Source organism: Dipteris shenzhenensis, chromosome 28 (assembly GCF_047967505.1).
Source record: "Dipteris shenzhenensis isolate YYH24624 ecotype China chromosome 28, Dip_SZ_1.0, whole genome shotgun sequence".
NCBI classification, from domain to species: Eukaryota; Viridiplantae; Streptophyta; class Polypodiopsida; order Gleicheniales; family Dipteridaceae; genus Dipteris; species Dipteris shenzhenensis.
Window position 1 is genome coordinate 9,110,242 of NC_141623.1, and position 16,381 is coordinate 9,126,622.

Consider the following 16,381-nt stretch of genomic DNA (forward strand, 5'->3'; position numbering starts at 1 on the left):
TGTAGTATCTGTCATTGATTGTAGGCTTTTTTGAATCTTTAGTAAGTTTCAAACTCTGTTCCATGGGAGTGGCTGCAATCTTACAATCTACCATATGAAACTTCTTCAGGAAACTATCAACATACTTGAGTTGACTCATGAATGTGCTATCTGCATCTCTCCAAAACTCAATTCCAAGACAATAGTGCATAAGTCCAAGATCTTTCATGTCGAACTCTATAGATAAGTCTTGTTTCAGTTTTTTGATGAAGCTATCCTTGCTTCTTGTCACAATTAGATCATCTACATACAAAAGTGCAATAATAATGTCTTCCCCTTGAACTTTGTAGTAGAGAGTATGATCTGCATTGGACTTCATGTATCCCAGATCAGCAAAATACTTGTTGATTCTGCTATACCAACTTCTGGGTGCTTGTTTTAAGCCATAGAATCTTCTCTTGAGATGGAAAACCTTATTCTCCTTTCCTGGTTCAACATAACTTGCTGGTTGTTGCATGTAGACTTCCTCATCTAGGTAACCATTGAGAAATGCATTCTTAACATCAAGATGATACACATTCCATCTACTGAGTGTCGCTAGTGATATCAAGAACCATACATTGGAATCCATCTTTGCTATTGGAGCATAAGTCTCATCATAGTCCTGACCATATTGTTGTGCAAATCCTTTTGCAACTAGTCTGGCTTTGTATCTCTGAATACTGCCATCTGGATTGTAATTCACTTTGTATACCCATTTGTTTGCTATGGCCTTCTTTCCTTGTGGAAGGTCACATAATTCCCAAGTATTATTCTTGTACAAAGCATCCATTTCTTCATTCATAGTAGTTTGCCATTCTAGCTTGTCTATTGCATCTTTGAAGTACACTGGCTCTTCTGTAGCCATGATGGTAGTCATAAGAGCATAGTTGATGGTTTCCACCTGAATTGCTTTGCCTTTTTGAGCATATGTCAATCTGGCTGGAGGTCTGCTTTCCCTAGTAGACTGTTTGAGCTATTGTGGCTCTGCTTGGGGTGTTGCTGGCAATGCTTGCTCTTCTTCATCAACCTGTTCTATAGAAGATTGTGAATTCGATGCTTCTATCTCCTGTGTAGGTGAGGTTTTCCATTCTGATTCCTCATCAAAGATTACATCTCTAGAGATAATGACTTTGCGGTTGATGGGATCATACAATTTGTATGCTTTGCTTTCTTCACTGTAGCCAACCATGATGCATTTGAATGACTTTGCATCTAATTTTCTACGATGATCATCATGTATGTGGGCATATGCTATGCAACCAAATATGCGGAGATGCCCAATGTGTGGCTTGTGTCCAGTGAATGCTTCATAAGGAGTCATACCCTGTATCGGTTTGGTAGGAAGCCATTAAGAAGTAGTTTGCTGTAGCTATTGCTTCTGCCTAAAACTGATTCGAAAGATGCTTTTCACTAAGCATTGCTCTAGCACTGTCTGCTAAAGTCCCATTCTTCCTTTCAGCTCTTGCATTCTACTGAGGAGTATTTACACATGTGAATTGTCTTCGAATGCCATGATTTCTGCAAAAGTTCATGAATGCTGAAGACATGTATTCACCTCCTCTATCTAATCTCATGACCTTGATCTTTCTGCCTACCTGGTTTTCTTCCATGGCTTTGAATTCTTGAAATTTGGAAAACACTTTAGATTTCTCTTTTAGAAAGTAGACCCAACAATATCTGCTATAGTCGTAGATGAAAGTCGAGTAGTAAAGTGAACCATTGATGATGCGGGTCTAGGCATAACCCCATACATCTGTATGTATCAAATCAAGAATACCTCGTGCACAAGAGGTACTTCTGACAAAGTCGGTTTGCTTTTGTTTGCCGAAGCAGCATGCTTCACAAACTTTTTCAAGAAACTGTAGCTTCGGAGTCCCAATTGGCATATTCTGATTCCTGAGATCTAACAAGTACTTGAAATTGACATGACCATATCTCTTGTGCCATTTTGCAGATAGTGGCATCTATTGTGGTTGAGCTGACATGGCATGCTTATCTGGTACTGTAGCTAGTATTCTATATAAGCATCCTTCCTTGACACCTTCTGCTACTAGCTGACATCTTTTGGACTTTGTTAATAGGGATAATGCCTGTCCCTTGAACCAAATTCGGTGTATTGTCTGCTGTGTAGATGACATTTTTCTATCCTTCTAATGGTTTCATTTCTGTGAACCATTCTTAATGATTTGTCATGTGAGATGATGCACCGTTGTCGATGTACCAAGGATCCTATTCCACTTGGTCAATTTGATAGCTGTAATCCTCTTTGGGATTGAAATCAGTGTCTAGGTACACTGTATCAGTCTGATGCAATCGCTCGCTTGCAAGAAACATATTCCCATGTTCATTTGCAAAATGCCTGTGACTATAATGTCCACCACGACGATTTCCTCTGCCTTGGGAATTCCCTCAATTACTGCTAGATTGACCACCTTGGTCATACTGCTTCTTGTGGCAATCTCTTTCATAGTGTCCAAACTTGTGACATCTTTGCTGATTCTGATATTGCTGAGGATGATGCTGATACTGATGTTGATGCTGACTTTGATTTTGTTGTTGACGATGAACACTTTTTTGATATGATCTACCTCTGCCTCTGCCTTTGCCTCTGCTTCTGTCTGAAGTTGTGAATGCCTAATCATTAGAATGACCTTTTTGAGCTTAAATAGCTTGAGTTCTGAATCCTTCACCAAGTAGAACTGACGGAAGTTCTTCCAGTGTCGGAATTCACCGTTGGATGGCAATACTCTGGACTAGATTCTCGTATCCCTCTCCTAGTCCATTCAGAATGACTTGAACCATTTTTGTGGGTCCATAGTCTCTCTTGCTACTATAAGTTGATTGTTGTAGTCTTTTATGCAAAGTCATAAGCATGACCGGTTTCACTGCTGTTGCGAAAACTCTGGTTGATCTTGTTTCTTAGGGTGAGGATCCTAGATGTGTTCTTGGACTCGTAGAGAGTTGCGAACATATCCAATGCTTCTTTTGATGTCTTGACTATGTTGATCCGTCCTAGCATGACATCTTGCACATTTTGCTTAATCAGGTGATAGGCATACTTGTGGTCAAGATAGAACTGCAGTATATAAAATTTGATCTATATTACAAGGCTTGTGGCAATGATGTCAGTGATGATGTGGCAATGATGATGTGTCAGTGCTGACATGGCTGATGAGCTGGCAGGTGTGATGTGGCCACATGACATGGTAGTGATGATGTGGCTGCGACATGGCAAATGACATGTCACTTTTGATAAGAAGATGATGTGGTAGCCTCACAGGCTGCTGACGTGGCAGTTGGTGGATGTGGCCATGTGTTTAGATAAGGTGATGTGGCAGATTGAGGATGACCTGCCATGTGACAGAACTCTAACCAACCCACTTAACTGGGGTTTACTTGACTTAACCACTATTTCCTAACCACAGTTAGGGACCAACCTTATCTGATCTGCCACGTGTTGGAGAAGGAGGGCTACCAAAATCTATGAAGATTCCATCGTCTGGAGCTATTCCGTCAATGGGGAGGTATTCAGTTGACGTGCAGACCTGAGGTCTTGTGAACGGATTGCGGGAGCAGTAGGAGCTCGGTTAGAGGCAGAAGGCTGGAGGATCATTGTTGCATGTTTGGAAGCTGATGGTGATGGAGCATCATTGCGGTTGGCTCAAGAGATTTGAGGGGTCATTGAAGCTTTGGAGTTCACACTCCAAGTCACAGGCATCTCCAATCCTTGACGAATTTGATTATCATGTGCCCACAGTTTTGCTTGTAGCAAATGCAAGTGGCACTGCTTGATTGCATTGATAGGGAGTTGGATTTGAGGACCCGAGTAAGTGCTGCATTGATCAGTGTTGCAGCCCTCAGCCATTCATTGGAAGAGTGCAGAGCTTTTGGGGAAGCTGGCTAGGAGGTGGCAATTGGAGCCATTTTGGAGAAGCAGGCCATTATGGAGTGCTGGTGGTGCTGTAGGAGCTTGGAGATGGAAGCATTGTAGAGGCTTCGATGGAGCCAGGTCGGTGGATGGGAGCCTGCGTGGAGCTTTTGGACTTTGGAGCAGGCTGATTAGATAGAGCTGTCTATAGTGAGTCAAGTTACCGAGCACTAAGGCTCGATGGTGCTATGGGGGGTGCAGTCTACACAGGAGGTGTAGTCGATGTTGATGCAGTCTGTGAGCATGAAGGTGCTAGAGACTTTTGCTATGCGGAACGTTCATTGAGGAGGATAGCTTTGGAGCTACATAGTCGACTTGTAGGAGCTGTTGTGGGAGTCAAATGCATTGGAGTTGGTTGTAGGAGCTCGTAGAGGTAGGTCGTTGCTGCACTCGGTTGCAGTAGCTACTTTGCTTGCAGATACTCATTGAAGGAGAGGTTGATGACCACAAAGAAGCAGTTGAAGGTGTTGCCAAGGAGGTTTAGAGGTCGTTGAGCTCACTCCCTCTCACTCTCTCTACCTTTGAACTCTCTCCCTCTCGCAATGCAATAGATCCAAAGTCTCTCTTTCTCAAAGAAAATCTCACAAGAGAAATGGAAATGGACGCAAATTCTCCACTCAATGGAAGTGAAGATCACTCAAGAAGAACTCTCTCAATCTTTCGATCTCTCTCTCTCTCTCTCGGATCCCAATGCCTTAGCGGAAGGCAAGGGAGCTCTGATACCATGACAAAATATGAAGAGGGGAGAGGAGAAGAGTGGAGATGAGGAGAGAGGTCACAGCTAGAGAGCACACCACAAATGACTAATTGTACACTATATTTAGTTGAAAAAATAGAATATATACAAACCCATTTAGGGTTAGGGTTAAGGGATCTAACCCTTTCCTTTATAGCACTCTATAAGGTTAGTGCTATGCACATATGATCACGTGATGGTGCTATGCACACATGATCACATGATGTTGAGCATAAACTCTTGACAAAGGGCAAAGATGTGGCAAGAAAAACAACCATCTCAACATTGCCACCAATGAGAAATTAATTCTCCTCAATACACTTCAAATATATGAGCATTAGAAATTTGCTCTTAAGTTTTGTCCTTCATGTCTTCTTCTAGGGGAGTTATAGGGTTTTTGTAAAATACAAAATCTTAATCGTGAGTTGTGATTCAAGAAATTTTCTATTTGATTGGAAGGAAACAATTTTTTCAAGTACTAGCCATGCACCCTCGACTTTTGGCATAGCCAGAATAATAGATATAGCTTCCTTATAAGCTACCTCTTGCATTCCAACTTTCATGTTTGATTTCACATTTTTGTTTGTGAATCTCTAGAGATAAAATAATACTTCTATTGTAGTCTACACAGTTTCATGTTTGAGAACCTCTATTGTAGCCTATGTTCCCCTTTTGATCACAAACTTGCATGGCAATGCATAGCGTGTTGCATTCTTCCAAGTTTGGAGCCCTAAATCACAACATCACCATCATGTTTTTTATTATAAAGATAGGCTCTCCCAAGGTAGTCAAAATAAGCACAATCCTAGGGAGGGCATGGATAGCCAAAAAAAGATGTAGGCCTGATTGAAGTTTTAGTTTCTAATGTGAAAGAACAAGAAGTTAGCAATACAACTAGGATCATTAGTGGGTTAAATATTCATTTAAACATCTTATCTCAAATGAATGAATTCCATCAAAATGAATGCATCATGAGAATCTACAACATAGTTGAATGAGGAGGGACACTTTTCCATATGTATTTGCAAATTGTATTCCAAATCCAATCTAAAACTATTTAATATGTCACTAAGGTAATTGAAGAGCACACAAGTTGGGATATTAAGAGGAACATTTTGGAGGGTTAGGGTAGAGGACGTAAGTAGAAAAACATGCACACATTGCATGGTATCATTGGATATTCCATGGACAACCTAGATAAACAACAGTTGAAACGAATTCAAATCATGTTATAGGTAAGGGCATGGAAATCTACATGTAGCATGGTGCAAATGAAATGAAAATTCTTGATAGAAAGTAGTATTTTCTAGTACAAGGTATCGGCCGCTTTCCAACAAAATTTCTGATGGAAAATACACTTTTAAAAAAAGTGCTAAGGGAGGAAATGTCGGTATTTTCATCAAAATTTTAGGTGGAAAAAAGTCATTGTTTTTTTTAATGAAATTTTGGTTAGGGCATAATAGTATTAGCATCAGAATTTCTATTGGTATTGACACTATTGATTTTTGAAAAACAAATAGTGGGATACAATGGAACTTGTTACAACCCCATTCCACCCCACTACATATATGTTATTACAAGGTAGTATAAAAATTAATACATGCCATCGGAGCTACACAATTGCCTAAAACTCTCTCATCATATACATGCCATGTGGCCCAACAATAGAAAATATTAATAAAAGTATAAAGTATTTGCTTTAAACTTTTGGACGTTTTTGTATCTGTTAACAAAACTGGTCGCCAAAACATACATTTTCATGTATATGTTGAAGCAAAAACACAACTGCTTTGTGTTAGTATCACTTGGATTGTCACTCTCTTCGTCACTTGCTACGGGGACGGGGTCACTTGTGACCTCCTCTTGAATATCCTCTTTTATGTATTGGTACCCTTCCTAGATGATGTAATTATTGTCCCTGAAAATATCCACAAAAGACATTATGTCCTTCACATGACACTCTTTGTAGATGTCCAGCATGTCCCACTTTCACAAAATCTTCCTGATGACCCTCAAGTTGGTTGTTGCCATTTTTAATGCATGCTCCTCTAGGTGTTCTTTTTCCTGATCCCAACCATGTGCATGCATTTTCACATTAAACTTAATCCAATGTTCATCATTCTTAATTTTAGTCATGACATGGGGTAGAATGGTACATCCACATGCCATATGGTGGCAACATGAGGGTGAGGGTTCGGATTCATTGAAGACTACCAGGGGTTTGAGTGGTTCATTTAATATGGTGGGAAACCACATGCAGTTATGGGGCATATAAGGCACATTACAAACCATATCTCTTCAACAAACAAAGAATGCAAAAAATAAACCACTCTCACATATAATCATAGTTGCATTCACAATTATAGAGATTATCAAGAGCAATTGTAATCACAAGCATGATCGTAACTCCATATTCATATTCGTATGAGTAGTCATATTCTTGATCTGATAGAAAAGAGGGAAAAAGGGAGGGAGATGAATAGAAGGAGAGAAAATAAGGAAGCCAATGCATAAAAGAGAGGCAAAGATGTGGAAACAGAGGGAAAGAGCGGTATCACAAGTAGAAAAGATGTGAAAAGAGAGGGGAAAGACGTGGAAAAGAGAGGGGATAGAAGGGATGCATTGTGAAAAAGAGAGGGAAACATGCAAAAAGAGAGGGGAAAAGAGAGGAAACAAAGGGAAAAGAGTGGAAATGAAGGGAAAAGAGAGGGAAAAAGACATGGAACAAAGGGAAAAGAGAGGTTCCAACAAAGGGAATGAAGGGAAAAGAGAGAGAAAGATCCAAAAATAGAGGGGATGAAGGGAAAAGAGTGCAAAAAGAGAGATGGAAACGTGCAAAAAGGAGGCAAAAAAGAGAGGGGAAAAGGGAGGGAGAGAGAGGGGCAAGATTCAAGGGAAAAGAGAGAAAATGAGAGGACAAGAGCTAAAAGAGAGAAAAAGATGTGGAAAGAGAGGGGAAAAGGAGGGGATCAAGGGAAAAGAGAGAAAAAGAGAAGGGAGAGAGAGCAAATGAGAGGGCAAGAGACAAAAGAGAGGGGAAGATGTGGAAAAACAGGGGAAAAGAAGAGGATGAAGGGAGAAAAGCGAGCAAATGAGAGGGCAAGATATAAGAGAGGTAATGAAGAAAAAAGAGATGGGAAGATGTGGAAAGAGAGGGGATGAAGGGAAAAGATAGTAGAGAGAGAGAGAGAGAGAGAGAGAGAGAGAGAGAGAGAGAGAGAGAAAGAGAGAGAGAGAAAGAGACATGTGGAAAGGAAGTAGAGAAGAGAGGGGGAAAGGGATGGAGAGTGAGAGGGGATAAGGGAAAAGAGAGAAAAAGAGAAGAGAAAAGAGAGAAAATGAGAGGGCAAGAGATAAAAGATAGGGCAACAGAGGGAAAGAGAGTAAATGAGGAAGGCAATGCAAAATAGAGGCAAAGATGTAGAAAGAGAGGGGGAAAAAGAGGGTTCAATGAAGAAAAAGGAAAGGGGAAAAGAAAGGGAGATGAAGGAGGGAACAAGAGAGAAAAATGGAGGGGAAAAGAGAGCAAATGAGAGGGCAATTGATAAAAAAAGAGAAAAAGAGAGAAAAGATAGAGAGGAGAGGGAAATTCTATCCCATCTCATTTTCTAATGCTTAAGTACTTACAAGTGGTCAATGTAAAACAAAACATGAACAAAAGTAGAGAAAGAGAAGAGTTTCTTACTTGGAGCTCATATTGCCATGAGAAAATTTTCGTATGAATCCACATGAATATCCCAAATTTGCAAGTTTGATTCTATTTGCCAGTTTCTAATCCCTTTCAATCATTCTTCTAGAAAAGAACACCATCCCTGCTCCTCCGATCCCTCTTGCATTGATTGTCATCAAGCTACTACCTGAATGACCTCTAAAGACATGCAGAACGCACCATCTTCAATGATCAAGGTTGCCATTACTTTGAAAATTAATTCATTCAAGGATCCATTGATTTCATCTTTGGCAATGCTTGTTCTTTCTACAACATACATTTCACATTTAAATTGCAACATGTGTTCAACATGTAGTTAATAGCTCGTGAAGAAGGTAAGTGCTTTATAATTCTTGTGCATAAGAAGCTAAGCTAACAACGGCTTGACGATCACCCTGGGGATCACATGAGTCTTCTCTCCTTTGTTTGGAGTCTTCATCATGAAGATGAATAATCATACCTTAGATCCTCCCTCTATCCAATAGGCATCACTTCTAGCATGTCCTGATACCCACTAAATTACTTCGTTACATGACTCCACTGATGATGTAAGGTTCGGCATGATTGATGAGGATGATTCAAAGATGACAAAAGGTGAAAGTAGTTGACATTGGAAATTGAAGGTCAAAGGTGTGAAATAAAAGTTTGAGTTCAAAAGTTTAGTAGAATTGAAAATCTAAAAGGGTGATTCATTCAAGGGCAAAATGATCGGATTGTATTTGAAGGTGCAAGTGTTGAGGAAGGTTCTTAAGATCGGCGCAAGGATATGGGTATGAAAAGGATCTGAATGAGGTATATGGATCATGGATGGATTGGTCAGATGTAGAGGCTTTACAGGATTTACTTATAGGTCTTGGCAGATGGTGTTTCCCTAATATGTACACACAATGGCTCACATGAATGACAACTTCATGCGAATAATAATTAGATTCTACAACTTCAAAGGTGTAAAAAAAATAATTGGATTTTACAACCTCTATAATACTGCTATGACTGTTGAAGCAATTAATAATCAACTTCTATAACTATGACTATTGATGTTCACGTTGTGAGTTTTTTAAGACATGAGGAAAGTATTGGGAAAGATGTATGGATCAATTAGGAAGCTCAATAAAGAAGCTTCTAAGAGTGGGTGCAAAAATGATCCAAATGAGGTATATGGATCATGGATGGATTGGTCAGATGTAGAGGCTTTACAAGATTTACTTATAGATCTTGGCAAATGGTGTTTCCATAATACGTACACTCAATGGCTCACATGAATGACAACTTCATGCAAATAATAATTAGATTCTACAACTTCAAAGGTGTAAAAAAATTCTACAACCTCTATAATACTGCTATGATTGTTGAAGTAATTAATAATCAACTTCTATAACTATGACTATTGATGTTGAAGTCGTGATTTTTTTAAGATATGAGGACAGTATTGGGCAAGGTGTATGGATCGATTAGGAAGCTCAATAAAGAATCTTCTAAGAGCTGAGCTAGACTTAGAAGTCTTTATTGGCCAAGTCTGCCTTCAACTATAGATCTTGGTAGATGGAGTTGCCATAATTTGTTTGCATCAAGGGAATACATACACTGAATCAATTGCTCTCATAAACAACAAGTGAATGCTAGTTGGGCATGGGGTTTTGGAATATCAGCACCAGTCATCGCCATGCATCTCCATAGTGCTTTTAATGTTGCATGAACCTTCCAACTACAAGGGAGAAGCCTGTTGGGATAGACTTTCTCCGTGGCAAGCCATGGGCTTCCTACTAGTAACATATTAAGGGAATCCTTCCAAAAAACAATAGTATTGATATATTACATATTAGATGAAGTGGAGTGCAACATTAAAAGAAAGAATCTATGTGCTTTTATGGAAGAAAGCAAAATATATTTTAAGAAAATATTATACTCCATAATATCTTATCTTATCTTACTATATATTAAGGAGGGAGGGAGGCAATACTCTACCACGTGTCATTCATGGGAGAGAGCCTCCAAGTGCCATGTGTTGTGTGGTTGAGACTGGAGGGAGCCACGTGTTACACAGTTTCCAAGAGGAGATCTTATAGGGCAATGTGAATTTGAATTTGGTCTCCTTCGCCTTCCCTAGCACTCCTTCTCCAAGGCCTGCAAAGGAGCATAGTCTCTATGGTCATCAGGGAAGAGATGGAGTGTGGTTCAAAGGAGTGGAGTTGGGAAGCAATGGATCCCCTCCTCGAACACTTGCTATCCTCTTCATTGCGTCTCCCCTTTCTTATCCTTGTACTCAATGCCTTGAGCCCCAGAGAAAGAGGGAGAGAGAGCTCTCATCGTCGTTGCCTCTCCCCTTTCTCAAGCCTCCGCTCAGCCCCTCAAGCCCATCTCTCCCCTTTCTCCTACCTCCATTCAGCCCCTCGAGCTCCACAGAGAGAGAGAGAGAGAGAGAGAGAGAGAGAGAGAGAAAGAGATCATTGTTGGCTTTGCTTGATGGTGGTGGCTATTACTATAGAAATGGGGAGATTGGAGCAATGGCAAATGGTGTGGTGGTGATGAACTACAGGCCTGCAATAGCAAATGCAGTGAAGGAAAAGGCAACCGAGAGTAGAGCAAATAGGTAATAATCCACAACAATAGCAAAGCCCTATCTAGTGGCAGTGTGGAAAAAGGCCTGCTACTACGGGTATTGCTCCGTAGATCTTGAGCACTATGTTAGAGTGAAGGAAAGGACAAATTGCAGGAACGATGTGGCTAGTAAGCTCTGAGCTCTCAAAATCATTTGAAATCACATGCAAGGGAGGGTGGAAGAAGCGATAGAATATGTCGGATCCACAGGGTTTCAAAACGTGAAAGGAAGATGTAAGAAATTGAAAGGCAAAGGAGGGGAAGACCTGTGTGGCTCCAAAATAGATGTTCATCTTCTGTTTGACTTTGTAGATAAAGAAAGTTTATCCGGAGTTGTGATTTAGGAGCGTATACATTGGCAATTTGGTGCTATCTTGTTTCATGAAGGCTTGATAGCTAGCCTGATTCAATTTTTTGCCATAACTCGACAACAATAGAGCATCTTATGCTTTGCATCCCTATACCTATTCACTCCCCTTTGATCCCTTTCAACATATTTATCTTTGCTTCCTTATCTCAAACTTTATCCTATATCCCTGCCCCCTCTTTGCAATCCCTCCCTGACTACAGCTCCTCCCTCCTTGCTTTAGCCACCCTAGATTTTCTCTTTTCCCTTCAATGGGATGGGCAGCTACTGCAGTGTGAAATGGTAGTTACAAGATCCTTCTAGGCTATAAAAAGGAGGCCATTCTCATTCTTCTAGTATCAATCAGCAACAATAGCTACTGAGCCTACATTTCAATCCTATAGTAGAGCTTCAAGCCTCCATAGTTTAGTGAGGATCTAGAGCAAGAGTACCCCAATATTCTCTAGTTGTAATAGAGTTTGGTGAGGATCTAGAGCAAGAGTACCCCAATATTCTCCAGTTGTAACACAGTAAGGGAGAAGGCCCCTCTATACAAGAAGTCTCCCAACCTTCACCAATAGTTGTAACACTATTTTCATATCAAAAGGATAGATATGCTTTGCAAGGCGCACTCACATCAGTGAGGCACTCTGCACCATCGTCACTCAGATGCATGCTACACATGTGGTTGAGTTCAACACATAAAGAAAGAAAGAAAGATACACCATGCCTGAAATGACCCAAATCATGTCATTGCCTCATCATTCTACAGATTGCTCGTGCGGTCAATGTGGCATTTTGAATGCTTTCTTGAGCATTTGTAGCATGCTTATACTTTGTTCTGAGCCCTTTCTTCTTGCCTTAATAATCCACACATCAGCCACCTCTGTACCTCCATGATCCTTTTAAGAAAATCAATATGATGGTCATTCCAATGGGTGTTCAAGATCCTTTCCATATGAGAATTTCTCCCACACTATCAGCCACCTTTGTACCTCTGTGAGCCTTTCAAGAAACCCAATATGATAGTCATTTGAGTGGTCATTCAAGCTTCTTTCCATATGAGAGTGGCTTACATAGAACTAACTCTTTTGTTCATATGTCTGGGATCTTCCTTAAGCCTAAATAATGAAGAGGAATGACAAGCTATATCGATAAATTTTGCATTTGTCAACTCAAGAGCTCAAATCATTCATCAGTGTATCTTTACTCAAGTCCAATAGAAAATCATGTTTTGGAGAGAACGCTCTTTTCATTGACCAAAGTTGAAGCTATGATTCTATGCATGTGCTAATTCAAATTGTCATGGAGATTGATAGTTTGGAATGGAGGACTAAGCAACGAGAATCTACCAAAGCCCACATGATCTATGTTGAAGTTCTAAATAGTAAAATGACTGCAAATTACTATGGCTCAATAGGTTTGACTAGATAATGAAGCCCTATTTAGTGGCAGTGTGGGAAATACCTTGGTTGATATGTATGTGTTATAATGGAACTTGGAGGATGCATGGCATGTCTTCCATGAATTGCCTCATCATGATGTTGTTACATGGATTACATGACCTTGGGATACACTAAGCAAGAAAAGTCACCTAGCTTGCAGCCAAACAATCGAACATCTATTGGTGAATTGGAGGCTTTCAATACCTTGGAAATAGTGAAAGGTGGGGAGCAACTTGAGCACAAATCCATAGTAGTAGGATGCCTAGAGATTGCCAGAGCCATCCATTTCCAAGGAGTAAATATTGGCTTACTCTTAGATGTATTTGTGGAAAATACTTTGGTGGATATGTAAATAAAATGTGGAGACATGGAGGATGCATGGAGGGTGGGACAAGCTAATGTCTTGGGGAAATATTCTTGGAATCTTGGGTGGTGGGACATCTATTCTAAGCAGGAGTAGAGCATGGCCCCTAGGTGAGGAAAAAAGGATAAGTGAAAATTTGTGTTGGTGTAATCTGTTATGATCAGATGTGTTATTATGATCAAACACTTTCTTGCTCTTATCTAGGTGGACCAAGCTAAAACTGATGAGATATATAGCATTAGGTAAGGATGATTTAGCCAAGTTAATGGATGAGGGAAATTGTCATGGAAGCAAGGGCCTATTTATTGAACCCATAATATTCTCTAATGTCAAGGTACTAAGTGAAGAGCTTCCATTAACTTTTGAGGGTTGAAGGGATGGAAAATTTTTACATCTACATAGAGACTGAGTTCTAATGAGGGGTTTTTGTTGTTAGGCTCGTGCTTTAATGGGCATTGTGCAATGATAGTATGGAGATTGCACAAGAAGAGATCTTCAAACCAACTCGGGGGGGTCACTCATCATATGTAACCCTATCACGTGAGTTCAACAGAAGGATTTTCTTTATTTCTAAAATTTACAGAAATAAATATACATAAGGGACTATTTAAAATAGTTTTGGAAAAAATTTACAGATTTGTATAGAAAAGGGGTGACAAAATATGAAGAGGGGAGAGGAGAAGAGTGGAGATGAGGAGAGAGGGCACAGCTAGAGAGCACACCACAAATGACTAACTGTACACTAGAATTAGTTGAAAAAATAGAATATATACAAACCCTTTTAGGGTTAGGGCTAGGGAAGCTAACCCTTTCCTTTATAGCACTCTATAAGGTTAGTGCTATGCACATATGATCACGTGATGGTGCTATGCACACATGATCACATGATGTTGAGCATGAACTCTCAACACCTTCCCTCAAGATCAACATCATGAAGTAGGCCTTCCCTCAAGATGATGATTCTGGGGAATCGAAGAAGGACTGAGCATTACATTCCATCACACCCCTTTAATGGGAATGTCCTTCCTCTGCATCAAACCAAGAGCTAGTCGGTGTTTCTCGAATAGCTCTTTACCGAGTGGTTTGGTAAAGATGTCTACAACATTTTCTTTGCTATCACAATGCTGCAGTGTGATGTCACCAAGTAACACTCTTTCTCTGATGAAGTGCTCTCTGACATCAATGTGCTTTGTTCTGGAGTGATATACTGGATTTTTGGCCAATGCTTGAGCCGATTGATTATCACAGTATATTGTTGTTGGCTTTGACTCATCAAAGTAATCTGTTTCTGACAATAGTCTTCTGAGCCATATAGCCTCACATGCACCTGTAGTGAGTGCCCTATATTCTGCTTCAGTCGAAGACAAAGAAACAGTTGGCTATTTGTTTGACAACCATGATATAGCACCTTGACCAAGGAAGAATGCATATCCCTGTGTCGATCTCCTGGTCTCATGATCTCCAGCATAGTCACTATCACAATATCCATGCAACCGTGGATGACTTCCTCTGTATTCTATCCCAAATTGTCTTGTACCTCTGATGTATCTCAAGACTCTTTTGGCTGCATTCCAGTGAGACTGTTTTGGATTTGCCATAAATTGTGCTAGTGAGCTTACTGCATAACAAATATCTGGCCGTGTGATTGTCAGATATATAAGAGATCCAATGAGTTGCCTGTAGTATCTGTCATTGACTGTAGGCTTTTCTGAATCTTTAGTAAGTTTCAAACTCTGTTCCATGGGAGTGGCTGCAATCTTGCAATCTGCCATATGAAACTTCTTCAGGAGACTGTCAACATATTTGAGCTGACTCATGAATGTGCTATCTGAATCTCTCCAGAACTCAATTCCAAGACAATAGTGCATAAGTCCAAGATCTTTCATGTCGAACTCTGCAGATAAGTCTTGTTTTAGCTTTCTGATGAAGCTATCCTTGCTTCCTGTCACAATCAGATCATCTACGTACAAAAGTGCAATAGTAATATCTTCCCCTTGAACTTTGTAGTAGAGAGTATGATCTGCATTGGACTTCATGTATCCCAGATCAGCAAAATACTTATCAATTCTGCTGTACCAACTTCTGGGTGCTTGTTTTAAGCCGTAGAGACTTTTCTTGAGATGGCAAACCTTGTTCTCTGTTCCTGGTTCAACATAACCGGCTGGTTGTTGCATGTAGACTTCCTCGTCTAGGTAACCATTGAGAAATGCATTCTTGACATCGAGCTGATACACATTCCATTTACTGAGTGTCGCTAGTGATATCAAGAACCGTATGGAATCCATCTTTGCTACTGGAGCATAAGTCTCATCATAATCTTGGCCATATTGTTGTGCAAATCCTTTTGCAACTAATCTGGCTTTGTATCTCTGAATACTGCCATCTGGATTGTACTTCACTTTGTATACCCATTTGTTGGCTATGGCCTTCTTTCCTGGTGGAAGATCGCATAATTCCCAAGTGTTATTTTTATACAAAGCATCCATTTCCTCATTCATTGCAGTTTGCCATTCTGGCTTATCTACTGCGTCTTCGAAGTACACTGGCTCTTCTGTAGCCATGATGGTAGTCATAAGAGCATAGTTGGTGGTTTCCACCTGAATTGCTTTGCCTTTCTGAGCATATGTCAATCTGGCTGGTGGTCTGCTTTCCCTAGTAGACCGTCTGAGCTGCTGTGACGCTGATTGGGGTGTTGCTGGCAATTCTTGCTCTTCTTCATCAACCTGTTCTGTAGATGACTGTGAAGTCGATGCTTCTATCTCCTGTGTAGGTGAGGTTTTCCATTCTGATTCCTCATCGAAGATGACATCTCTGGAGATGATGACTTTGCGGTTGATGGGATCATACAATTTGTATGCTTTACTTTCTTCACTGTAGCCAACCATGATGCATTTGCGTGACTTCGCATCCAATTTCCTGCGATGATCATCATGTATGTGGGCATATGCTATGCAACCAAATATGCGGAGATGCCCAATGCGTGGCTTGTGTCCAGTGAATGCTTCATAAGGAGTCATACCTTGTATTGGTTCGATAGGAAGCCGATTAAGCAAGTAGTTAGCTGTAGCTATTGCTTCTGCCCAATACTGATTCGGAAGATGCTTTTCACTAAGCATTGCTCTAGCACTGTCTGCTAAAGTCCCATTCTTCCTTTCAGCTATTGCATTTTGCTGAGGAGTATCTGCACATGTGAATTGTCTTCGAATGCCATGAGTTTTGCAAAAGTTCATGAAG